Source organism: Mobula birostris, chromosome 8 (genome assembly GCF_030028105.1).
Source record: "Mobula birostris isolate sMobBir1 chromosome 8, sMobBir1.hap1, whole genome shotgun sequence".
NCBI lineage: Eukaryota > Metazoa > Chordata > Chondrichthyes > Myliobatiformes > Myliobatidae > Mobula > Mobula birostris.
In genome coordinates this window covers 125,112,887-125,139,628 of record NC_092377.1, presented here as the reverse complement: position 1 = coordinate 125,139,628, position 26,742 = coordinate 125,112,887, and the positions used below count along the sequence as shown (strand labels likewise).

Below are 26,742 nucleotides of genomic sequence, written 5' to 3'. Positions count from 1 at the left end.
ATGATACAGCTCTATAAAACTCTGGTTCGGTCACATTTGGAGTTCTGCATACAGCTCTGGTTGCCTCACAGTAGGGAGGATGTGGAAGCATTGGAAAGGGTACAGAGGAGATTTACCAGGATGCTGCCTGGTTTAGAGTATCCTCATGATCAGAGATTAAGGGAACTCGGGCTTTACTCTCTGTAGAGAAGGAGGATGAGAGGAGACATGATAGAGGTGTACAAGATAATAAGAGGAATAGATAGAGTGGATAGCCAGCGCCTCTTTCCCAGGGCACCACTGCTCAATACAAGAGGACATGGCTTCAAGGTAAGGGGTGGGAAGTTCAAGGGGGATATTAGAGAAAGGTCTTTTACTCAGAGGGCTGTTGGTGCGTGGAATGTACTGCCTGAGTCGGTGGTGGAGGCAGATACACTAGTGAAATTTAAGAGACTACAAGACAGGTATATGGAGGAATTTAAGGTGGGGTGTTATATGGGAGGCAGGGTTTAAGGGTCGGCACAACATTGTGGGCCGAAGGACCTGTACTATGCTGTATTGTTCTATGTTCTAAGACACGAGCAGTGTGGCAGGTGTTGACTGGTGTGAGGGAAGAAATGAGTGCAGCTTCCATTAAAAGAGAGAAGGTGCTCAAAGCTGTAAGGCCTAAAGGTACATAAGTCAGCAGGACCAGATGAACTGCATCTTAGGGTTCTGAAAGAGGTAGCAGTAGAGATTGTGGAGGCATTAGTTATGATATTTCAAGAATCATTAGACTGTGGCATAGGACCATAAGACATAGGAGGGGAATTAGGCCATTCAGCCCATCGGGTCTGCTCCACCATTCCATCATGGCTGATCCCAGATCCTACTCAACTCCTTACACCTGCTTTCTTGCTATATCCTTTGATGCCTGACCAGTCAGGGAGCAATCAACTACAGCCTTAATTTTTCGCACAGAATTAACCCCTACCACAGACTGTGGCAAAGCATTCCCAGATTTATCTCTGGCTAAAAAAATCCCACTTACCTCTATTCTGAAGGGTCATCCCTCAATTTTAAGACTGTGCCCTCTAGTTCTGGATAGGAAGCATCGTCTCCACATCCACCCTATCTAGTCTTTTCAACATTCAGCCTGACTATTGTTTCATAAAGGCTCAGCATTATCTCCTTGCTTTTACATTCTATTCCCCTTGAAACAAACGCCAACATTACATTGCTCCCTGCCTGTCAGCCATTCCGCTATCTGTGCCAGTATCTTTCGTGTAATGCCACAGGATTTTATCTTGTTAAACAACATCATGTGTAACACTTTATCCAGCACCTTCTGAAAATCCAAGTAAATTACATACATTGCCTCTACTTTGACCACCCTGCTTGTTTCTTCCTCGAAGAACTCTAACAGATTTGTCAGGCAAGATTCCCCTTTACAGAAACCATGCTGACTTTGACTTATTTTATCATCAGTCTCCAAGTACCTAGAAGCCTCATTCCTACTAATGGACTCCAACTCTTTCCCTCCAACTGAGGTGAGGCTAACTGGCCTATAATTTCCCTTTTGCCTTTCCCTGCAGACTATTTTTGTAAACGGGGAGAAATTCAAAAAATCTGAGATGCAAAGGGACTTGAGAGTCCTTGTGCAGAACATTCTAGAGGTTACCTTGCAGGTTGAGTCAGTGGTGAGGAAGGCAAATGCAATGTTAGCATTCATTTCAAGATGTCTAAAATATAAGTGCAGGGACATGACGCTGAGGCTTCATACGACACTGGTGAGGCTTCACCTTGAGTATTGTGAACAGTTTTGGGCTCCTTATCGAAGCAAAAATGTGCTGGCTTTGCAGATGTTTCAGACAAGGTTCACAAGAATGATTCTGGGAATGAAAGTTTTATCACACAAGGAATGTTTGATGTCTCTGGGCCTGCGATTGCTGGAATTTAGAAGGATGAGGGGGGGATCTCATTGAAATCTTTTGAATGTTGAAAGGCCTAGACAGAGTCGATGTAGAAAGGATGTTTCCCATGGTGGGGGAGTCTAGGACAATAGGACATGTCCTCAGGATAGAGGGGAGTACATTTAAAACAGAGGCAGAGGAATTTCTTTAGCCAGAGGTTGGTGAGTTTCTGGAATTTGTTACCAGCTGTGGAAACCAGGTCATTAGGCAGAGATTGATCGGATCTTGATTGGCCATGACATCAAAGGTTATGGGGAGGGACCAGAGAGTGGAGCTGAAGAGGGGAAAAAATGATTAGCTGTGACTGAATGGCAGAGCAGATTCGATGGACCAAATGGCCTAGTTCTGCTCCTATGTCTTATGGTCTCATGGATATTCAGGGCAACATTTGTCAACAAATAAATAATTCAGTAAGCCTTAAACTGAAATTTGCAGAATATTTCTGTGTACTCTGCGGAGTATTGCTGTACCTGAATGATAACTGATCCCCATACTTACACTGCACAGTTAGTGTGAGGGTCTGCTCCGATGAAACAGATGGGTATCTGACTCTGCAGGTGAGACGTTGCCCGTGGTGTTTGAGCGCTGGGGTCATGGTCAGGACAGAAGTGTATGTCAGAGTGTCGTGCCACCGAGTTACGCTGCTTGAGACTGATGGTGCTACATCAGTGGGGCTGACCCAGGTTAAGGTGGCTGAAGTTCCATCACACGTGGTGTTGAAGATGCAGCTTATGTTCACAGACTTTCCTTCAACAAGTTCAGCAGCGAATATCGTGGGTTTATCTGTGAAATCTAACACAGAGAAATGGGTCCTTTATTCAATATCACCAGATGCATCAGTTCAGATAGAAATCCCAGTCTGACAAGAGAAAGGATGTTTACAGGATGATCCCTGAACAATGAGGGTACAGTGTGAGGGAAAGTTGAACAGTGTGGTGGTCGTTACTGTTCTGAGAGATATTGAGAGGGGAAATGGGAAACAGAGTCCTCCACTGACAGCCACAATATCACACAGTCACTGATACATCCAGTGGGGTCCGTCCTTCCCCAGACAGTGAGATATGGGCCAAGTGGACTTGGTTATGGTGGGGATGAGTTCAAAAAGTTCAAATTAAATGTATTAACAAAGTATATGTACAAGTTGTTACCATATACCACTACTATACTCTACGACCTTGTGATTAATTTTCTTGCAGGCATTTACAGAAAAAAAAACAAAACTAAGAATTACTAAAAGCTACACAAGCAGACGAAGACTGACAACAAAAGGACAAATTCCAAATTCAAAAAAATACAGTACTGTGAGTATAAGTTGTGAAGAGTCTTTGAAAGTGAGTCTGGAAGTCATAGAATCAGTTCAGAGTAGTGGTGTTTGAGATAATCCACAGCGGTTCTGGAGACTGGTGTTTGGAGGGTAATAACTGTTCCTGAACTGGGTTGTGTGGGATGCAAGGCTTCTGTACCTCCTGCCTGATGTTAGTACTGAGATCAGGGAATGGCTTGGATGCTGGATTATAACACAGAAGATGATTGGAAGGAGGGCTGTGCGGATGGCCGGGATGGACCTGGAGAAGGAGAGGAGAGCTGATGGGAAGCAAAACACTGCCACCTGCAGAGTGGCCTAATTTGGCAAGAAACTGCACATAACTCTGAGAACCTCTCATGTCCATGTCGGTTGTGCTTCAATATGATTGGGAACATAGATTGGCTTTGATAACATAGGAACAGTCGCAAAGCTGAAAGTACTGAGGCTGCTTTAGGAATGAATTGGAAGTTTCCCGAAAATCAGGAGCTGTGACAATGTGAATATGGACCCAGTACAAGTTTACATTATTCCCCACTGAATGCTGAATGTCTGCTGTTGAGTGACTGCACAGAACACCTACCAGAAACACGGAGCCACGTAACAGGGTGATAGTTGTAATGATTCCATCTGTCAAATTCAATCCTGAAATGATACAGCCCTTCATCTGCCTTGATGATGTTGTCTATAATCAGGGAACAGTCACCATCTTTCAAGTCTCCAGATAGACGGGTTCGATAACGAAACTTCCGTTTCTCCTTTCTGTGATTGCTGGAGTGAAAGGCTATATGATTGGATTTTGAATTTTTTTCTGACATACCAGATACCAGTCCTCGACCTCTCATGTAGATATGATGGATAACGGTACTGGCACAGAATCCGGGCACACAAGCCACTCTGTGCCTTCACATGTCGTGGTGTGTTAGCTGTCCACTCACTCGACACTGCGACTGAGAAAAGAATGAACAATGTCTGGGAATTGACGGCCTGTGAACACACCAGGCTTGATACCTGCCCCCTGTATCACTCCTGCACTGTGGACATAGTGCGTACTGAGTGTGGGAGACACAAGGAAACCCACCAGTCCTCCTCACAATTGGAGGGGAACTGTTAGTCTGGGTGGCGTGGGGTTGGGAAGCAGGTTCATTTTCTGTTGGCTCATTCACCTCAGGATGTTAGTTTAGCACTAACGATGATGTTAGTTGAGCACCGTCAGGAAAAAAAATAACGAAGGGGTGTCGTCTAACACAGCAGGAAGAAATGTAGTGTCCAAACTGGTCTGCTGTCCTCTATTGGGAATCAACCTACGCTCTGTCCGCCAGAGAAAGCAGGATCTCTCAGTGGCCATACATTTTAATTCCACATCCCATTCCCATTCTGACATGTCTATCCACGGCCTCCTCTACTGTAAAGATGAAGCCACACTCAGGTTGGAGGAACAACACCTTATATTCCGTCTGGGTAGCCTCCAACCTGATGGCATGAACATCGACTTCTCTAACTTCCGCTAATGCCCCACCTCCCCCTCGTACCCCATCTGTTACTTATTTTTATGCACACATTCTTTCTCTCACTCTCCTTTTCTCCCTCTATCCCTCTGAATATACCCCTTGCCCATCCTCTGGGTCCCCACCCTCCCCCCTTGTCTTTCTTCCCGGACCTCCTGTCCCATGATCCTCTCGTATCCCTTTTGCCTATCACCTGTCCAGCTCTTGGCTCCATCCCTCCTGTCTTCTCCTATCATTTTGGATCTCCCCCTCCCCCTCCCCCTCCAACTTTCAAATCCCTTACTCACTCTTCCTTCAGTTAGTCCTGACGAAGGGTCTCGGCCTGAAATGTTGACTGCACCTCTTCCTAGAGATGCTGCCTGGCCTGCTGCGTTCACCAGCAATTTTTATGTGTGTTGGGAATCACTCCCTGTTTTCTCTACAACGTGTCACTGTCTCTTCTGCTTCCATCCATCAGATCTTATGGATCTAGGAAAGAATGTGGATCACTATTATCTCAGTGATCCCTGTGGGACTCTCACAGGTACAAGGATGCCGACGTGCCTGTAATCGAGTACCAAAGATGCTGGTGACAGACAGACTGCAACAGGGGTCCATACTGACTGTTCCCACACTAACAAAGCAGCTTTTTCACAACCTTCCCATTCAACAGTGCAACAAACCCACAGCAATGTCCTGCTCATACTACAGCCCAGTCAATGTGTAACGTCACAGTACGCCACACTGTGGCGATTTGAATCTGCTAGAACATAAGAAGCTGCCAAGAATAGTGGACTTCGCAAAATATAGAATAGGAACCGTTGGAACTCTCTACAATAGATGCTACCTCAAGATGCCAATGTACATCGTCAAAGATCCCCACCATCTGGACCGTGCCACGTTCTCACAGCTCCCATTGGGCAGGAGCTACAGAATCCTGAAGGTCCAAATCGCCAGGTTCAGGAACAGCTCCTTTCCTTCAAACATTCTGTTCTTGAACAAACACAATCACGACCTCGGTACAGCGACACTATGACCTCTTTGCATTACAATGGGCTTTTTTGTTTCAAAAAACATAGTCATAGAAATCCTACAGCAAAATACAGACCCTTCGGCCCACAAAGCTCTGCTGAAATGTCCTTACCTTAGAACTGCCTAGACTTACATGTAGCCCTCTATTTTTCTAAGCTCCATGTATTCAGTAGTCTATATATTAAAAAAAAACGTTTATTTCTGCCTCCACTGCTGCTGCCGGCAGCCCATTCCACGCAGTCACCACTCTGCATTAAAAAAAAACGTACCCCTTACAGCTCCTCTGTACCTACTTCCAAGCATCTTAAAGCTATGGCCTCTCATGCTAGCCATTTCAGCCCTGGGCAAAAGCTTCTGACGATCCACACGATCAATGCCTCTCATTATCTTGTACACCTCTATCAGGTCGCTTCTCAGCCTCTGTCGCTCCAAGGAGAAAAGGCTGAGTTCACTCAACCTATTCTCATGAGGCATGCTCCCCAATCCAAGGTAACATCCTTGTAAGTCACCTCTGCGCCCTTTCTATGGCTTCCACGTCCTTCCTGTAGTGAGGCGACCAGAACTGATCACCGTACTCCAAGTGGTTTCTGACCAGGGTCCTATAAAGCTGCAAAATTACCTCTTGGCTCTGAAACTCAATCCCACAACTGATGGTAGCTAATGCACTGTACGACTTCTTAACCACAGAGTCAACCTGCGTAGCAGCTTTGAGTGTCCTATGGACTCGGACCCCAAGATCCCTCTGATCCTCCACACTGCCAAGAATCTTGTCATTCATGCTATATTCTGCTATCACATTTGACCTACCAAAATGAACCAACTCACACTTATCTGGGTTGAACTCCATCTGCCACTTCTCAGCCCAATTTTGCATCCTACCAATGTCCCGCTGTCATCTCTGACAGCCCTCCACACTATCCACAACACCCCCAACCTCTGTGTCATCAGCAAATTTACAAACCCATCCCTCCACTTCCTCATCCAGGTCATTTATAAAAAGGGGTCCCACAACTGACCGCAGAAGCACACCACTCTTTGCCTTCTGTGGGCAAGCAATGTCCCCTTGGATCCCATGCCTCCTGACTTTCTCAATAAGCCTTGCATGGGGTGCCTGATCAAATGCCTTGCTAAAACCCATATACACTACATGTACAGGTCTACCCTCATCAATTGTTTAGTCACAGCCTCAAAAAATTCAATCAGGCTCATAAGGTACAACCTGCCTTTGACAAACCCAAGCTGACTATTCCTAATTATATTATGCCTCTCCAAATATTCATAAATCCTGCCTTCCAGGATCTTCTCCATCAATTTACTAACCACTGAAGTAAGACTCACTGGTCTATAATTTTCTGGACTATCTCTACTCTCTTTCTTGAATAAGGGAACAACATCCACAACCCTCCAATCCTCCGGAACCACTCTCATCCTCATTGATGATGCAAAGATAATTGTCAGAGGCTCAGCAATCTCCCTGCTCACTTTCCACAGTAGACTGGGGTACATCCCGTCTGCTCTGGGTGACTTATCCATCTTGATACTTTCCAAATGCTCCAGCACATCCTCTTCCTCAACATCTACATGCTCAAGCTTTACAGACAGCTGCAAGTCATCCATACAATCGTCAAAATGCTTTTCCGTAGTGAATACTGAAGCCAGGTATTTATTAAATACCTCTGCTATCTCCTCAGGTTCTATTCATACGTTTCCACTGTCACACTTGATTGGTCCTGTTCTCTCACATCTTATCCTCTTGCTCTTCACATACTTGTAGAATGCCTTGGGGTTTTCCTTCGTCCTGTCTATCCTCACCTTCTCATTGCTCCTTCTGGTTCTCCTAATTTCATTCCCAGCTCCTTCCTACTAGCCTTATAATCTTCCAGATCTCTATCATTACCTAACTTTTTGAACCTTTTGTAAGCTCTTCTTTTCTTCTTGACTAGATTTACAACAGCCTTTGTACCCCACGGTTCCTGTATCCTACCATTCTTTCTCTGTCTCATTGGAATATATCTACGCATAACCCCACGCAAATATCCCCTGAAGATTTGCCTCATTTCTTCCGTACATTTCTCTGAGAGCATGTGTTTCCAGTTGATTCTTCCAAGTTTCTGACTGATAGCTTGATATTTCCCCTTACTCCACTTAAACGTTTCCCTAACTTGTCTGTTCCTGTCCCTCTCCATTGCTACGGTAAAGGAGATAGAATTGTGATCACTATCTCCAAAATGCTCTCCCACTGACAGACCTGACACCTGACCAGGTTCATTTCCCCATACTATATCAAGTGCAGCCTCTCCTCTTGTAGGCTTATCTACATATTGTGTCAAGAAACCTTCCTGAACACACCTAACAAACTCCACCCCATCTAAACCCCTCACTCCAGGGAGATGCCAATCAATATTTGGGAAATTGAAATGTCTCACCACAACAACCCTGTTATTATTACTCATTTCCAGAATCTGTCTCTCTATTTGCTCCTTGATGTCCCTGTTACTATTGGGTGGTCTATAAAAAAAACACCCAGTAGAGTTAATGACCCCTTCCTATTCCTAGACTCCGTAGACAACCCCTCCATGACTTCCTCTTTTCTGCAACCATGACACTATCTCTGATCAACAGTACCACACCCCCACCTCTTTTGCCTCCCTCTCTGTCTTTTCTGAAACATCTAAAGCCTGGCACTTGAAGTAGCCATTCCTGCCCCTGCACCACCCAAGTCTCTGCAATGGCCACAACTTCATTGCTCCAAGTGTTGATCCACGCTCTGAGCTCATCCTCGTGAGTGTGACCCTTCTCTATCACCTCCCTATCCCCCTTTCGCACCGTCTCCAAGCTTTCTGTATTTGTGAACCAGCCTCCCTTTCCTCCGTCACCTCAGTTCGGTTTCCACCCCCCAGCAATTCTTTTTTAAACTCTCCCCAATAGCCTTTGGAAAACTCCCTACCAGGATTTTGGTTCCCCTCAGATTCAAGTGCAACTCATCCTTTTTGTACAGGTCACACCTGCCCCAGGAGAGGTCCCAATGATCCAGAAATCAGAATCTCTGCCCCCTGTTCCAATCCCTCAGCCACACATTTATCCTCCACTTCATTATATTCCTACACTCACTGTCACGTGGCACAGGCAGTAATGTCCAGATTACTACCTTTGTTGTCCTGCTACTCAACTTCCTTCCTACCTCCCTGTTGTCTGCTATCAGGGCCTCCTCCCTTTTCCTACCTATATCATTGGCACCATTATGTATCACAACCTATGGCTGTTCTCATTCTCACTTCAAGATATCGTGGATGCAATCAGAAACATCCCAGACCCTGGCACCTGGGAGTCAAACTACCATCCACGTTTCTTTGCAACACACATAAAAGTTGCCGGTGAATGCAGCAGGCCAGGCAGCATCTCTAGGAAGAGGTACAGTCGACGTTTCAGGCAGAGACCCTTTGTGAGGACTAACTAAGAAGAGCTAGTAAGAGATTTGAAAGTGGGAAAAGGAGGGGGAGATCTGAAATGATAGGAGAAGACAGGAAGGGGAAGGATGGAGCCAAGAGCTGGACATTTGATTGGCAAAAGGGATATGAGAGGATCATGGGACAGGAGGCCTAGGGAGAAAGGAAAAGTGGGGAGGGGGGAAGCCCAGAGGTTGGGCAAGGGGTATAGTGAGAGGGACAGAGGGAGAATAAGGCGAGAGAGAAAAAAGAATGTGTGTATAAAATAAATAACGGATAGGGTACGAGGGGGAGGTGGGGCATTAGTGGAAGTTTGAGAAGGCAATGTTCATGCCATTAGATTGGAGGCTACCCAGATGGAATATAAGGTGTTGTTCCTCCAACCTGAGTGTGGCTACATCTTTACAGTAGAGGAGGCCGTGGATAGACATATCAGAATGAGAATAGGACGTGGAATTAAAATGTGTGGCCACTGGGAGATCCTGCTTTCTCTGGTGGACAGAGCGTAGGTGTTCAGCGAAACAATCTCCCAGTCTGCCTTGGGTCTCACCAATGTATAGACGGCCACATCGGGAGCACCGGACGTAGGATATCACCCCAGCCGACTCACAGGTGAAGTGTCGCCTTACTTGGAAGGACTGTCTGGGACCCTGAATGGTGGTGAGGGAGGAAGTGTAAGGGCATGTGTAGCACTTGTTCTGCTTACAAGGATAAGTGCCAGGAGGGAGATCAGTGGGGAGGGATGGGGGGGGGGGGGAACGAATGGACAAGGGAGCAATCCCTGCAGAAAGCAGAGGGGGGGGGAGGAAAAGATGTGCATATTGGTGGGATCCCATTGGAGGTGACGGAAGTTACGGAGAATTATATGTTGGACCCGTAGGCTAGTGGGGTGGTAGGTGACAACAAGGGGCACCCTATTCCTAGCGGGGTGGCAGGAGGATGGAGTGAGAACAGATGTGCATGAAATGGGAGAGATGAGCTTGAGAGCAGAGTTGATGCTGAAGGAAGGGAAGCCACTTTCTTTAAAAAAGGAGGACATCTCCCTCGTCCTGGAATGAAAAGCCTCATCCTGAGAGCAGATGCGGCAGAGACGGAGGAATTACGAGAAGGGGATGGCATTTTTGCAATAGACAGGGTGAGAAGAGGAATAGTCCAGATAGCTGTGAGAGTCAGTAGGCTTATAGTAGATATCAGTAGATAAGCTGTCTCCAGAGACAGAGACAGAATCGCCTGTCTGACCTCCTAGCTATAGGGTCCCGTATCACTGCTGCCATCAGTTGTGTATTTTTCTTCTAAGAGTGTGTATAACTTATGTTGTTCTTCTGAATGTTGTGCATGTCACAACCCCTTTATTTCCTGCGGAACATCAAAAAATCCCACCTCTGTTCCAGGATACTGACGGACTTTTACCACTGTACCATTGAGAACATACTCACCAACTGCATCTCAGTATGGTATGGCAATTGTCCCGAATCAGACCGCAAAGCACTCCAGTGGGTGAAAACTGCCCAGCGGATTATTGGCACCCAATTGCCCACCATTGAGAACATCTACCATAAACGTTGCCTGGGCAGGGCGAAAAGCATTATCAAGGATGCATCTCACCCTAACCACGGACTTTTTACTCTCCTCCCATCCGGTAGGTGCTACAGGGGCCTCTGCTCCCGCACCAGCAGGCACAGGAAGAGCTTCTTCCCTGAGGCTGTGACCCTGCTGAAGCTCACATCACAGTGCTAAACAGTATTGCACCCATATTGGACTGTCTCAGTACTTTTATATTTGTATGTTGTAGCATGCACTTTATATTCGCAGTTATTTGGCAAATAATACTATTCTTTTGCACTTCTGGTCAGATGCTAACTGCATTTCATTGGCTTTGTATCTATACTCGACACAATGGCAATAAAGTTGCATCTAATTTAATGTAATCTAATCTCATGTTAATATGCATGTGATGCTGCAGCAGGAAAATTTTTCATTACACGTGCATACCTGGACTTGAGCATCTGATAATAAACTCCACTTTAACACACGTGACTCTGAATGTGTGACACTCGAATTCTTCAATATCTACAGTGCACTGTTCCTTCTGCACCACACTTTTTCTTTTACAGGTTTATTCACGGAAAGATACACAAAATACAAACGTCAAATATTTACAAGAAAGTGAACAAGTTCAAATGAAAATATGTTAAACAGCCAAATGCCCGGGTGCGGGGGGTGCGGCGGGGGGGCACCGTCCCCGGAAATCACCAATTGTACCCATGGTAACTCCATGCTCCCTCACAAAGAGAGCTGGGCATGAACATCCCCTTAAAGTGGGGTGGGAGCACAAAGAGTTGGCCTGGACCCGGTCAGACACCATGACTACCTTCTGATGGACTGATTTATGGCCAGCTTGGCCAAGCCCACCAGCAGATCCTCCGAAGGACCTGCCCCTTCCGTACTGGGCGTCTGTATATCAGGAGCGCGGGGCTGAGGTGCACCCAAAACCTGAGGAACAGCCCCTTCAGATGTTCAAACAGGAGCTGCAACCTCTCACACTCCGTATAAATGTGGTACACTGACTCTTAATGGTCATAGAATGGACAGGTGGACAGCACCCCAGTATGCAGGGGAAGGACCCTTGCATAAAGAGATTTACCCCGCTGCTGGGTGGTAAAAACAGACTGCCAAGGCATGTCTAGTCTGCAGTCGAAGGCAAGGAAGTGAAACGTAGCCCTTTCAAGAACAGGCTCTGTGCATCACGAAAAGGGACTGTGAGCATCGCATGATCTTCATGATCAGTGACAGAAGAAGGACCACCACCCCAGGATCCAGAATCCCTCCCAGAGATAGGTCCCAACGCAGGTCAGGGTAGATCACCCACTCACTGTCACCACCCTGTACTGTATGATCCCATCTCGGAGCAGACAGCCCACTGATCATCCTGGAATTTATTCGGAGGGCGCGAGCCGTCCGGGACATGTTCATCTCTACACACTTGTCACTCTCCCCGGAAGCAGCATCAGCAGAGTTCCCTCCCTCCTCCCCCGTTGAGACACCCTCCTTCTGAGTAACTGCACAGTATAGTGATCCAGGGCTACTCTGGTTCCCCTCATCCACCGGGACTGGGCTCTCTCAGCAGGGCACGGCCTCGATTGAGGCAACAGTTTGAGAGACTAACCCCACTGGTGACTCTCCACTCACAGGCGATCCCTATTCTCCAGGGATTTCCTCCTCCCCAGAGGATGGGTACTCTGGGCACACAGTCTCAACCGAAGGCAATTCTGCCTCACGCACCCTCTAAAATGGTGCCGCTCTCCTGCCTGGACTTTGCTTGCTGAAGAGAAGCCACCCATCCAGAGGACCCTTGTATGGCAGGGCTATCCTACAGCTCTGGGGAGACATACTCTGAATGTACAGCCTTAACCGGAGGAAATCCTTCCCCTCGAGTGGCCACTGGATTGCAGACACAGAGAACACATCTCTCCGTATCTTCAGACCACAGGGGTGCTGCGGCACGTTCACCTCCATTTCGGAGGCACCCCCAGACTCAGGCACCACTTTCCGTACCCCGATCTCCCCAGGCCTTTGCTGAATCTCAGACACCTCCTGCCCCTGCTCCTTTGGGGGAGAAGCCCGAGATGATTGTTCTTTCTCTTGGTCTCCCTACCCGTTACCTGACCCTACCCCTTACTGTCATCCACATTGCGCCCATCCCGGACTTTTACCACCACTGGCGGGGGGACAGTAGGAGTGACTGGAGGGGAACAGCAGGAGTAGGGGCAGCTCGGGAACGCTCGGCAGTGTTGCCCTGTGCCTCCGAAGTGAAGTTAGCAGCCTTCAAATATGCCCAAAGCCTTTACAGGCATGTCGTCACGGTCCTGTAATAATGCCCTCAAATTGCATCTGAAAGTGCCCATCTGCATCTCCAGCCCATTTCAGTTGCATAAGCGGGTGGCACTGAAATGACAAAAGGTGTTCAAACCCCCGCGGAGATGTCCTGTATTGAATTGGGGTTATATTTGACCGCACGAAGAGAGAGCAGCTGGGGAGGAGGGTCGTACCAGGGACGTTTGGGGTGGGCGTCGGAAAGAATGACCAGTTTCACAGAGGCCAGCACAGGGTCCACTGTCATGAAAAGCATACTCATGGCCAGGAACGCATCTCTCCCAGGCCGAAGATAGAATATGGTCTTCTCGTTCAGTTTTGTAGAGGCAACAAGACAATCACATCAACCAACAGTCTCAGCCCTGGCTTTTGAAGTGCCATTCTTACTGACTGAAGTTAGGACGGTACATTGCATAGCGTTTTCAAAGTCAATAATTCGAATGGGTGACTTATCGCTGGCTGTAACTCCAGCACCCACAGCCTCCACACACGACTGATTGGTCAGGGCATCAAAGGTTGTGGCGAGAAGGCAGGTGTATGGGGTTGTTTGGGATCTGGGATCAGCCATTATCGATTGGTGGGGTGGACTTGATGGGTTGAATGGCTTAATTCAGCTCCTAAGTCTTGTGGTCTTATGGACTTGGATGCCGACATCTTAGAGCTGCAGCCACCCCCACCCCCCACCAACCCCCCTGCATGACAATCACGCCGCCTTGGGATTATGCACAGCTATATGTCCAGGGGAGCACCAACAAATAGTCTTTCAAAAACAACAGGTCAGAGAGGGAGGGAAAATAGGAGTTATCTGTGGACAGGAAGGGATGTCCTTGTGATGGGGGTAAAAGATCTTCAGCACTGTCCGTGTCACTGTGAAAACTAAAGTCTAAAGTCCTCTTCACTCAGTCGCCCTGAGCTAGGCACTCCAAACGGGAGGGATTTTTCCCTGTTACAGATTGAAATAAATCCGTCCCGCTGACGACAAGTTTAAGAAATGAGTGTTCACAATCTGTCAGCTGTAGAAACGACTCAGCGTTCGACACACGGACCAAAAACTACACAAACAGAATCCTTCCGGGAAGAGAAACTGCTTCAGTCCACATCCAAGATGAGACTTCGTTCTCCCAAAACCTTCTGGTGGTTCTGAACCTGTTCTTTTCGATTGTTTCGCAATTTTCCAACTTTAAGAGAAAGAGTTCGTACAGTAGAGTTCCTCTCTCAGTACCACCCATCTGGCAGTGTGACTCTCCCTCAGCACTGCCCCTCACACAGTGTGACTCAGCACTGCCTCTCACACAGTGTGACTCTCCCTCAGCACTGCCCCTTACACAGTGTGACTCTCCCTCAGCACTGTCTCTCACACAGACTGACTCTCCCTCAGCACTGCCTCTCACACAGCGGGCCTCTCCCTCAGCACCGTCTCACACACAGTGTGACTCTCCCTCGGCGCTGCCCCTCACACAGTGTGACTCTCCCTCAGCACTGTCTCTCACACAACGGGCCTCTCCCTCAGCACTGTCTCTCACACAGTGTGACTCTCCCTCAGCACTGCCTCTCACACAGCGGGCCACTCCCTCAGCACCGTCTCACACACAGTGTGACTCTCCCTCGGCGCTGCCCCTCACACAGTGTGACTCTCCCTCAGCACTGTCTCTCACACAGTCTTAATCTCCCACTATGGAACTTCATCTTAAACTTCTGCTTTAAGAGGCCATTGGTGAAACACAGTGACGACTTGCTGATAGCAAAGCCAACAAAACTATAAGTTACAGCATTAATCACGCTTTTTTCTCGGGTACGATCACAGCAATCAATAGCCTGTAGCTTCCCTTTCGCAGTTGATCTTATGAGAGCAGTGGTTGAGTCTCTAGCAAGGACAGACAGTGAATGACACGGTGGAATTTCTAGCTCTGAAATAACCCTACTGCGATGCATTTATAGGTTTATACAAGCTAATCTGCATATCACTGACTCTACCTGTGACATCTGCCTCATGCAAACAGAGTTTCTCTTGCCTCAGACACATCAAAAACTACCTAAGGAACAGCAGCGGCGATGCTCGGAACAGCAACTTGGCCCTGTTGACCATAAACAGCCGGAGGACCAAAGCACTTGACATCCAGGAAATCATTGATGCTTTCGCCACCAATCACAACAACAGACGGATTGTGCTTCTCTGAAAACATCAATGGCGAGTGCAGATTATTATTATTATTTTGTGGTGGATACCCCATAGTCCTTATGTTTCCTGCAAATCCTACACTATTGCATTTACTGCTATTAAGCCAACTGGTTTTGCTTAGACTTTCAAGCGGTGATTCTGTTGATTTTTGTTTTAAATTCAGTAGCCGAATTAATTGAGGTATTGCATAGTCAGAGTATGATTTGTCCAACTCCTGGTAAAGCCTTGCATCTGTTGTTTGCCTCATTTGACTTTAATAACGGTGTATCTTTTGGCATTGTCTGTCTATGTAATGTGAATAACAGTGGACCATGTGGGTTGATGTTGTGTTTTTCAGTTGAAAAGCACGCATTTGACGCTGATTGCGGGATTGGTGCATGATTCACGTTGTGCGCTGTGGGTCAGATGCTCTGTTGGTTTGTTTATTTATGCTCTGTGCAGCCCGGGTTGTCGCAGGTGCTGTTGACACTGTCACAGTTCACTTCTATATTATATTTATCAATTGCTGTTGCTTGTGAATCAACAGAGGCATTTATAGTAGCCACATAATGCTTGAAACTGACATTTAAATGCCACGCGTCTGGCCTTGCGAATGCATATTACCATAGGGTACATCCCTCAGCACCATCACTGAATAATTCAGCCCCACTGTAGCACCAGCAAGAAAAAATCTCTGGCGCCGCCACTGGCTGGGATCAGCAGTAACGTCATGCCTTGAGGAAATCTTTACTTCAGGAAAATCTCTCCTAATTGACTGTATAAATCTCTTGAACTTTCAAATTTACCATTCTAAGAACTGTGTTCTAATTTACCACTTTGATTGTTTTCGCATTTACCGCTTTAAGAACTAGTGCTGAGTTTAGCGGTTTGTTAAATGGTCGCAGAGCAGTTTACTTCCGGTTAAGGTTTTCGTTTGTTTATCTTTTCACTAATTTTGAGCTGAGTTTGATAAATGTTTATTTGTTTATAAAACCTGACTCAATTCTATATTCATTGTTGCCAGTCACGTGACATTCGATGTGGTAGAACAGAGGCGATGTGAACGGAGGTGCGGCAGAGTGGAAGCGGTGAACCCTGGGCCCGAGTCTGAGCGAGTATCGAAGCAGCAGGGTTCGGGTCCGAGAGCGAGGAACAACCCAAGTTTGGTAATTAAGTGCCGGGATGCATTGAAAAAGTCAGGGTGTCGGAGCTGGAGACAAGGTTCAGCTCGCTGCTTCACGACATATCTCAACATTGTATATATTCTGCATACTTCAATAATAAATGTACTTTGAACTTTGAACTATGAGAGCTAATTGTTGATGTGTGATATCGAGAACCTAATCAGCCAAGTTGTGAGAACTGCCCAAGACCCGTGGTTTCACAGATTTCCACCACGTCAGCAAGACTGAACCAACACTGTTGGGTTGTCATTGACTGTTCTTATCGAACCAGTGAAGCTGTTCACCAATCAGCCGGACTCTCATCCCACTGCCCCACACGTTCCTTCCCCAACTAATCCAATTCCCACTGCTTAATCTTGTTAAAGCTGCCTCCACTACCCTGATGAGAGACGGAGTAACAGAGAGAGGATGAAATGGTTGGGACATTCTTCATTGGAGTGTATCATACAGGGTGATCATATTGAGCTGTATAAAATCATAACGGACATAGTTAGGGTAAAAGTTCACAGTCTTTTTCCCAGAGCTGGGAAATCAAGACCCCAGAGGCACAGATTTAAAGTCACAGGGAAGAGATTTAATAGGGACTGGAGGAGCAATTTCCTTTCCCAGAAGATGAACAATTTATAAGACCATAAAACCATAAGACACTGAAGTAGAAATAGGCTATTCAGCCCATCAGTTTGCTCCACCATTCTCTCAGGACTGACTTATTATCCTTCTCAACCCCATTCTCCTGCCTTCTCCTTGTAACCTTTCAGGTCCTTACTGATCAAGAACCTATCAACCTCTGCTTTAATGAATTGGCCTCCACAGCTGTCTGTGGCAATTAATTCTACAGATTCACCACACTCTGGCTAAAGAATTTCCTCCTCTTCTCTGTTCTAAAAGGATGATTCTATTTGGGGGTAGTGCCCTCCGGTCTTAGACTCTGCCGATAAAGAAACGGTCCTCTCCAAGTCCACCCTATGAGGAACGAGGTTCCAGAGGAAATTGTTGAGGCAGGTAGATTAACAACATATGGACAGGAACATGGTGTGGAGATGTTTATAAGGATATGGACCAGAGGTGGTCAAATGTCTTGATGAAGAGTCTCGGCCCAAAATGTTTTTTTCCCTTCAGAGATGTTTCATTCAGCATTTTGTGTGTATTGCTCAAGATTTTCAGCATCTGCAGTATCTCTTGTGTTTGTGAATAATTCAGATGGGAATTTTGGTCAGCAGCAACAATTTGGGCTGAAGGGCCTGTTTATGTGTTGTACAACTCTGGCTCTTTCAGCTAACCAGCCAGACACAAAGCCCAGCCCCTTACTTATCCCTGAGTACCCTGTTTGATGACACACCAGCAGGACCGGAGGAGGATCAGGGATTTCGAATACTAAAGTATGATTTTCACATGGTTAATCCACAGGAGTGGGTTCTCTGGTGAGGGGAGATCTTTGTGAATACCACATTTGTGTGTTACCCTTTGTCTGGGTGTGGTATTTCACTGGAAAACGGTATCCCTGTGGCAAATCACTGTTGGAGTTATTTCGTATGTCGTAGAACTGGATAAGTGGCTATCACGTTGTCACTGCTGCTGATTTACCTTGGAGAAGTGGCAGGAGGACGGACACTGCCATTAGCCCTGTGCACAGACTGTCCCCTGTAAACATGCCTGAGCTGCTGCTGATTTACCTTGAAGAAGAGGCAGGAAGAAGTACACCTTTCTGATTGTTCCCAGATCCAGCATATTCTGTCAGTTTTCCACCCTTCGACTGAAAAAGAGAATAGTTACAATGAATCTCCAGCAAACTGCTGTGGTTCCAACATCAGTGTGACAGACAAAAAGATTCCCAGACTGTGCCATGCTATTCCCATTAGTAATCCCACACACTTCTAATTCGTTCTTTTTAACGTTGTACAGGCTATGACAACAAGTACACATGAAAGAGGAACTGGGCCCCAGTCAATGATAAGGGAACAGGAAGCTGGCACAAAGTGGTGAAGAGGCATTTGACACATTGGACCGTATTGGTCAGGACAGTGAGAACACAAGTTAGAACGTTACATTAAAACTGTGTAAATCGTTGGTGAACGAGACTTGGAGCACTTTGTGCTGTTCTGGTCACTCAACTACAGGAAGGATGTCATTAAGCTGGAGGGAATACAGGAAAGATTCACGAGGATGACAGGGTTTGAGTTACAAGGAGAGACTGGACAGGCTGAGACGGTTTTCACTGAAAGGGGCAACATTATTAATGATCAATGTGACACTCCCTCAGTACTGTCCCTCTGACAGTGTGACACTCCCTCAGTACTGTCCCTCTGACAGTGTGACTCTCCCTCAGTACTGTCGCTCTGACAGTGTGACACTCCCTCAGTGCTGTCCCTCTGACAGTGTGACCCTCCCTCAGTACTGTCCCTCTGACAGTGTGGCACTCCCTCAGTACTTTTCCTCTGACAGTGTGACACTCGCTCAGTACTGTCCCTCTAACAGTGTGACACTCCCTCAGTACTGTCCCTCTGACAGTGTGGCACTCCCTCAGTACTGTCCCGCTGACAATGTGGCACTCCCTCAGTACTGCCCTTTATTTTACATAACTATAAAAGATTATTTACATCATAAATATACAATGTACAAACACTCAGTATTTACAAGACACTCAGATTATAATATGGTTACTACCATCTATCAGACAATCAATACCCCGGCGGCCCACCACTCCCGGAGGTCCCCCAGTGCGCCCTATGTGACCGCGTTTTCCCTCTCCAAGGACAGCCGGGCATGGACGTATCCTTGGAAAAGGGGCAGGTAGTGCCCTCCACTTTTCGCAGTCAGCCCAGGCAGTTCCCTCCACTTTTCGCCTCCTATACCCGTGGAAGTTCATCATGGCCAGGCCCAGGACCAAGCCCACCAGGAGATCCTCCTCTTGCTCCACCCACTTCCAAACTGGGTGTCCATAGATAAGGAGGGTGGGACAAAAGTGCAGTCAGAACCTTAGCGGCAACTCTCTGAGAAACTCAAACACTGGTTGCAACATCTCACATTCCGTGTACATGTGGTACACTGACTCCTCCCTCCCACAGAATGGATGCTGGACAGGGTTTCAGTGACCCTGCTCAAGAATTTGTTCTACGGAACTGCCCAATTCAACACCGTCCACCCTTCAGTACTGTCCCTCTGACAGTGTGACACACCCTCAGTACTGTCCCTCTGACAGTGTGATACTCCCTCAGTACTGTCCCTCCGACAGTGTGACGCTGCCGCAGTACTGTCCCTCTGACAGTGTGACACTCCCTCAGTACTGTCCCTCCGACAGTGTGACGCTCCCTCAGTACTGTCCCTCTGACAGTGTGACACTCCCTCAGTACTGTCCCTCTGACAGTGTGACACTCCCTCAGTACTGTCCCTCTGACAGTGTGACACTCCCTCAGTACTGTCCCTCCGACAGTGTGACACTCCCTCAGTACTGTCCCTCTGACAGTGTGACACTTCCTCATTTCCGTCACTCGAATAATGTTCCCTGTTTCCAGTCACTGGTCGTTTGACACTGCGGTGGCTTGTCTGATGTGCGGCACAGTCCCCTGAGGTTCGGTAGCATAGTGGTCTTTTGAAGTGCAAAGGTCATTACATGGAAAGAGTTCAGGGTAGATTTGGGAGGGTGTTGATCATACTCGAGGGACTGAGTTATGCACAGAGATTGTGTAATTTAGGATTTATTCTTTGGAGCCTAGGAGAATGTGTGGTGTCCTCTTGAGGTACATAAAATCATGACTGTTAGAGATAGGATGAATACACCCAGTCTTTTACCAGAACTACTAAATTGAGAAGCAGAAGGCTCCTGTTTCAGGTAAAAGAGAAGAGATTTAATGGAACATGAAGAGACAACTTTTTCACTCAGTGGGTGCTCTGTACCTGGAACAAGCGAACAAAGAAGGTTGATGAGGCCGTACAATTAACTTCAAAATGTAGTTAAAGAGATACACAGATTAGAAAGTTTTAAAAGGATATAGGAAAGAATCTAGCAAATGTGACTGGCATAGTTGGCATGCACTGGATGGGCTGAAGGGCCTGTTCCTGCGCTGTTTGGGTCTACCATCGTTCGACAGTGTGACACTCTTTGGGCACTGACACTGCGGCAGCTTGTCTGATGTGCGGCACAGTCCCCTGAGGTTCGGTGGCATAGTGGTTCGCACAAAACGTTACAGTACCAGTGACCAGGGTTCAATTCCCACTGCTCTCTGTAAGAAGTTTGTACATCCAAAGACACACAGATTGGCAGGTTAATTGGTCATTCTAGAAGAAAGGGAAGGAGGAGGGGCATTGGAGGTAGGAGATGGACACAAGAAGAGAAGGGGAGAGAGGGGAACCAGAGTGGGGAATGGATAGAGAGAGGGGGGAGGGGAGAGAAATTACTGGAAGTTAGAGAAATCAATATTCTTGCCATCAGGTGGGAGGTTACCCAGATGGATATTAGCTGTTGCTCTTTCAACCTGCATTTGGCTTCATTGTGACAGTAGAGGTGGCCACAGGCATGTCAGTATGGGAATGGGTATTGAACTGGGTAGCCAATGGAGGATTTGCCTTTTGCAGTCGATGGAGCTAATGTGTTCAATAGAACAATCCCTCAATCTGCGTCGGGTCTGAACGACGTAGAGGAGTCCAGACCGAGAGCATGGAATACAGTAGATGACCCCGACAGACCCTCAGGTGAATTGTGACACATGGAAGAACTGCTTGGGGCCTTGAACAATGGTCAGGAGGGAAGTCAAGTGGCAGGTGGGAGTAGGGCAGGTGTAGTATCTGCCCCTCCTCCCTCCTTATTCTGGCTCCTGCCTCCTTATATACCAATCCTGATGGAGGGTCTTGGCCCAAACACTCTCTGTTTATTCCTCTCCATAGATGCTGACTGACCTGCTGTGTTCCTCTAGTATTATGTGTGCAGTAGCTATACGTATTTACCAGTTTCCCTCTCCCCCCCAATCTCAGTCCAGATTCAGGGTCTCAACCCAAACATCTACAATTCTGTTCCTGCCCACAGACCTGCTGAACACTGAGCTCCCCCTGTGGGTTGTTTGTTTCTCCAGATTCCCACATCTTCCGTATTTTATGTCTCCAGAGGTTCGAGGTTAGTAAGCATGCAAACGATATTCAAATTAGCAATGTTGTGGTTAGCAGGGAAGTGTGTTGAATGTTGCCACGGGACAAAGTGCAGGTGAAAAGTTCAGTAATGCAATGGTAGATGAAATTTAACCCTAACAGGCATGAGGTGATGCATTTTGGAAAGTCAATGCCTGCTCTAAATGGTAGGGTCCTAAGAAAAGGTGACAAGCAGAGAACTTTCAAGAACACTAGAGAACTCAGCAAATGACACAGAATGTCTGTCTCATTGAGTTTCTTCAGCATTTTGTATGTGTCGCTCAAAACTTTCCACATCTGCAGAACCTCTTGTGTTTATAAGCAGAGACTCTGAGACCATTGTTGTCTGATAGTAGCAACATAGGTGGATGGGATGGTGAAAGAGGCATGCGGTATACTTCCCTTCATGGGGCAGTGCGCACAATGTGAGTTGGGATGATATGTTGCAATGTTACTTGCTTTTCAAGTCTTTTTGTTATTATTATTATTATTAAAAAAATAACATGTGTACATGGAAGTTAGCAACACTTACTATGTCTCAAGGAAAAAAAAAAATCAGGTGTACAACCCTGGAGTCTAAACCGCCAGCAAGAAAAAAAAATACCAGAAATTTACAATTAGATCGTGGAGAAAATCTATCAATTAACTCAAATGATAAGAACGAGCAAAGGAACCCCATCTTTTCTGAAAATCAAAAAAACGTTCAAAGGTTCTACTTCTAGTTTTCTCCAAACTAAGACATAGCATCACTTGAGAGAACCATTGTGACAAAGAGGGAGCCGATGTATCCTTCCACTTCAACAAAATGGCCCTCCTGGCTATCAATGTAACAAATGCAATAACATGTTGTTCAGACACACAGATATCACAAATATTTTGAGGAATTATTCCAAAAAGCACAGTTAATATGTTAGGTTGTAAATTAATTTTAAGTGCTTTAGAAATTGTCAGAAAAACTGACTTCCAGAACTGTTCCAGTATAGAACAAGACCAAAGCATATGTGCCAGTGCAGCTGTCTCAGTTTTACATCTATCACAATGACTATCAACATTAGGAAATATTTTAGACAGTCTCTCCTTCGTCAAATGTTCACAATGTACAATTTTGAATTGAATCAGTGAATGACTAGCACCGATCGAAGAAGAGTTAACCAGCTTCAGAATCCGCGTCCAATCCTCTGTCATAAAAGTCAGACTGAGTTCCTTTTCCCAATCTTGTTTAATCTTAAAAAAAGGACGCTTATCCCATTGTAATAATAAATTATATATTTTTTTCCAATTGAACCCTTCATCGAAGGGTTCATACTCATAATAGTATCTAACAGGTCAGCATCTGATATGTAAGGAAAATTACTTAAATATTTTTGTAAGCAATGTCTAACTTGAAGATATTGTAAAACGTGTGAGTATGAAAAAGAATATTTATCAACTAATTGTTCAAAAGACATCAATCTATTTTCTTTAGATAATTCCAAAAAATAATTAATACCTTTGCTTTTCCAAAGTAAAAAAAAATGGATCACTCAAAGAAGGCTTAAAAAAGTAATTTTGATAAATTAAACTACAAAGTTTAAATTTTTTAAGATTAAAAAAATTGCGGAACTGGAGCCAAATTTGTAAAGAATATTTTGCAATGTTGCAAGCCACCAGGCAGACTGCACTCCGAGTTACGGTCATCACACTGTACATAAGAAGTTATTGTGCTGGAGAGAACTCAATGGAGATTTACCAGAATACCTCCTCCTGGATTGGAGGACATCCATTTTTTTTTCTTTCTTTCTCTCTCTCTCTCTCTCTCTCTCTCTCTCGCCCCCCCCCCCACCCTCTCACCCTCTGGAGTGAAGGATGACAAGGGGTGACCTGATAGGAATAGAATGTTAGGAGAGGCACAGAGAGGGTTGATCATGAGAATGTATTTCTGTCATGGGTTATGTGTCAGCAACAAGAGGATGCAGGGCTAAGTTGCCAAGGAGGGTTTTCAAAGGGGGTCAGAGAGGAAATTAATTTCTGCTGGTATAGTTTTGAATGCATTGCCAGAGATGCTCGGGGCAGGTACATTCAGTATGTTTAAGAGGCATTGGAACAGGCACGAGAATGGGCAGAAAGAGAAAGATACAGACCTAAAGTGGGCAAAAGGGCAGATGAGACAGCAGGATCATGGAGGGCTGGAGAGCCCATTGCTGTCTTGGATAAAGCCGGCAATTGAGAACCACAACCAAGTCCACCAATAAACAGGATGTAGAAACCCACAAAGTCCACCAACGATCGCACTCTGTACAACGTCCCACTACCATTAAACAGGATGTAGAACCCAAAAATTGCATCAATAGTCAGACGCTGTACAAGGTCTCACATCACCAGTTCTTGCCAGAGCTCGTGACAAGCATGGAATTACATACTCAGAATCAGTCCACTGCTCGTCTCCACAGTTAATCAAACAGACACTTAAGGTGTCACTGCCCTCTCCTGCAGCAGCTGCAATGTGTGGATAAAATTGTTGAAGAGAATACTTCAATCAAGAAAGGGAAACAAAAAAAAGGAAGTATTCACAGATGGTTAACCCAGTCAATCCAACAGTGACATTATTTTAGCTAAGCCTAGGGACTGCTGCACTGTGGGAGAGGTCTCTCAGGCAGAGCCCTCCCTCTCTCTGTGACTCCACTCTCACCACACACCCCTCCCTGTCTCTGCAACCTGACTGCCTCTGGATCAGTTGTCTCACTCAAATTACAGAGACTCTTGATCAATAAATAGGGATGATGAATGGAATCCAGCTGAGAGTTTCGAAAAGGTAAGTGATGTGAGATCACGTCAGGATTGAAGGTGCAGCCCAGATAGATTAATTGGCCATTTTAAACCGTTCTGACTGTACAACTATTCAGTACTGCCTGAAAGGAGCTGACGGGAATTTACGAATAGATTATGGGTGTTGAGATCACCCCATAAACTGTCAGATTTAGACTCAATGGGCCAAATGTCTCCATTGTCCGAAGGAGATACGGAATTGTAAACAGACTGGACTGAGAGTTTGTTGAAAACAGGAAAAAATTAAATCTCAAAATGTTACAGAACATAGAACATAGGACATAGAATAGTACAGCACAGTACAGGCCCTTTGGCCCACAATGTTGTGCCGACCCTCAAACCCTGCCTCCCATATAAGCCTCCACCTTAAATTCCTCCATATACCTGTCTAGTAGTCTCTTAAGCTTCACTAGTGTATCTGCCTCCACCACTGACTCAGGCAGTGCATTCCACGCACCAACCACTCTCTGAGTAAAAAACCTTCCTCTAATATCCCCCTTGAACTTCCCAGCCCTTACCTTAAAGCCATGTCCTCTTGTATTGAGCAGTGGTGCCCTGGGGAAGAGGCGCTGGCTGTCCACTCTATCTATTCCTCTTATTATCTTGTACACCTCTATCATGTCTCCTCTCATCCTCCTTCTCTCCAAAGAGTAAAGCCCTAGCTCACTCAATCTCTGATCATAATGCATACTTTCTAAACCAGGCAGCATCCTGGTAAATCTCTTCTGTACCCTTTCCAATGCTTCTACATCCTTCCTATAGTGAGGCGACCAGAACTGGACACAGTACTCCAAGTGTGGCCTAACCAGAGTTTTACAGAGCTGCATCATTACATCGCGACTCTTAACCTCTATCCCTCGAATTATGAAAGCTAACACCCCATAAGCTTTCTTAACTACCCTATCCACCTGTGAGGCAACTTTCAGGGATCTGTGGACATGTACCTCAGATCTCTCTGCTCCTCCACACTACCAAGTATCCTGCCATTTACTTTGTACTCTGCCTTGGAGTTTGTCCTTCCAAAGTGTACCACCTCACACTTCTCCGGGTTGAACTCCATCTGCCACTTGTCAGCCCACTCATGCATCCTATCAATGTCTCTCTACAATCTTTGACAATCCTCTACACTATCTACAACACCACCAACCTTTGTGTCGTCTGCAAACTTGCCAACCCACCCTTCTACCCCCACATCCAGGTTGTTAATAAAAATCATGAAAAGTAGAGGTCCCAGAACAGATCCTTGTGGGACACCACTAGTCACAATTCTCCAATCTGAATGTACTCCCTCCACCACCACCCCTCTGCCTTCTGCAGGCAAGCCAATTCTGAATCCACCTGGCCAAACTTCCCTGGACCCCATGCCTTCTAACTTTCTGAAAAAGCCTACCGTGTGGAACCTTGTCAAATGCCTTACTAAAATCCATGTGGATCACACCCATTGCACTACCCTCATCTATATGCCTGGTCACCTCCTCAAAGTACTCTATCAGGCTTGTTAGACACGATCTGCCCTTCACAAAGCCATGCTGACTGTCCCTGATCAGACCATGATCCTCTAAATGCCTATAGATCCTATCTCTAAGAATCTTTTCCAACAGCTTTCCCACCCCAGACGTAAGGCTCACTGGTCTATAATTACCCAGACTATCTCTACTACCTTTTTGGAACAAGAAGACAACATTCGCCTCCCTGCAGTCCTCCAGTACCATTCCCATAGACAACGAGGACATAAAGATCCTAGCCAGAGGCTCAGCAATTTCTTCTCTCGCCTCGTGGAGCAGCTTGGGGAATATTCTATCAGGCCCCGGGGACTTATCTGTCCTAATGTATTTTAACAACTCCAACACCTCCTCTCCCTTAATATCAACATGCTCCAGAACATCAACATCACTAATATTGTCCTCACCATCATCAAGTTCCCTCTCATTGGTGAATACCGAAGAGAAGTATTCATTGAGGACCTCGCTCACTTCCACAGCCTCCAGGCACATCTTCCCACCTTTATCTCTAATCGGTCCTACCTTCACTCCTGTCATTCTTTTTTTTTCACATAATTGAAGAATGCCTTGGGGTTTTCCTTTACCCTACTCGCCAAGGCCTTCTCATGCCCCCTTCTTGCTCTTCTCAGCCCCTTCTTAAGCTCCTTTCTTGCTTCCCTATATTCCTCAATAGACCCATCTGATCCTTGCTTCCTAAACCTTATGTATCCTGCCTTCTTCCATCTGACTAGATTTTCCACCTCATTTGTCACCCATGGTTCCTTCACCCTACCATTCTTTATCTTCCTCACCGGGACAAATTTATCCCTAACATCCCGCAAGAGATCTCTAAACATCGACCACATGTCCATAGTACATTTCCCTGCAAAAACATCATCCCAATTCACACCCGCAAGTTCTAGC

At 46.2% G+C, this 26,742-nt stretch overlaps 1 protein-coding gene and 2 pseudogenes across 1 annotated transcript in view; 2 read left to right on the top strand and 1 right to left on the bottom strand.

Annotated features, from left to right (window-relative positions):
* The window catches only part of LOC140202052 (myelin-associated glycoprotein-like), a 565,622-nt gene that overhangs the window by 201,091 nt on the left and 337,789 nt on the right, over positions 1-26,742 (top strand).
* LOC140201967 (high affinity cGMP-specific 3',5'-cyclic phosphodiesterase 9A-like) overlaps positions 1-26,742 on the top strand; it is a 173,118-nt pseudogene that overhangs the window by 83,547 nt on the left and 62,829 nt on the right.
* The window catches only part of LOC140201968 (myeloid cell surface antigen CD33-like), a 50,022-nt pseudogene that overhangs the window by 9,515 nt on the left and 13,765 nt on the right, over positions 1-26,742 (bottom strand).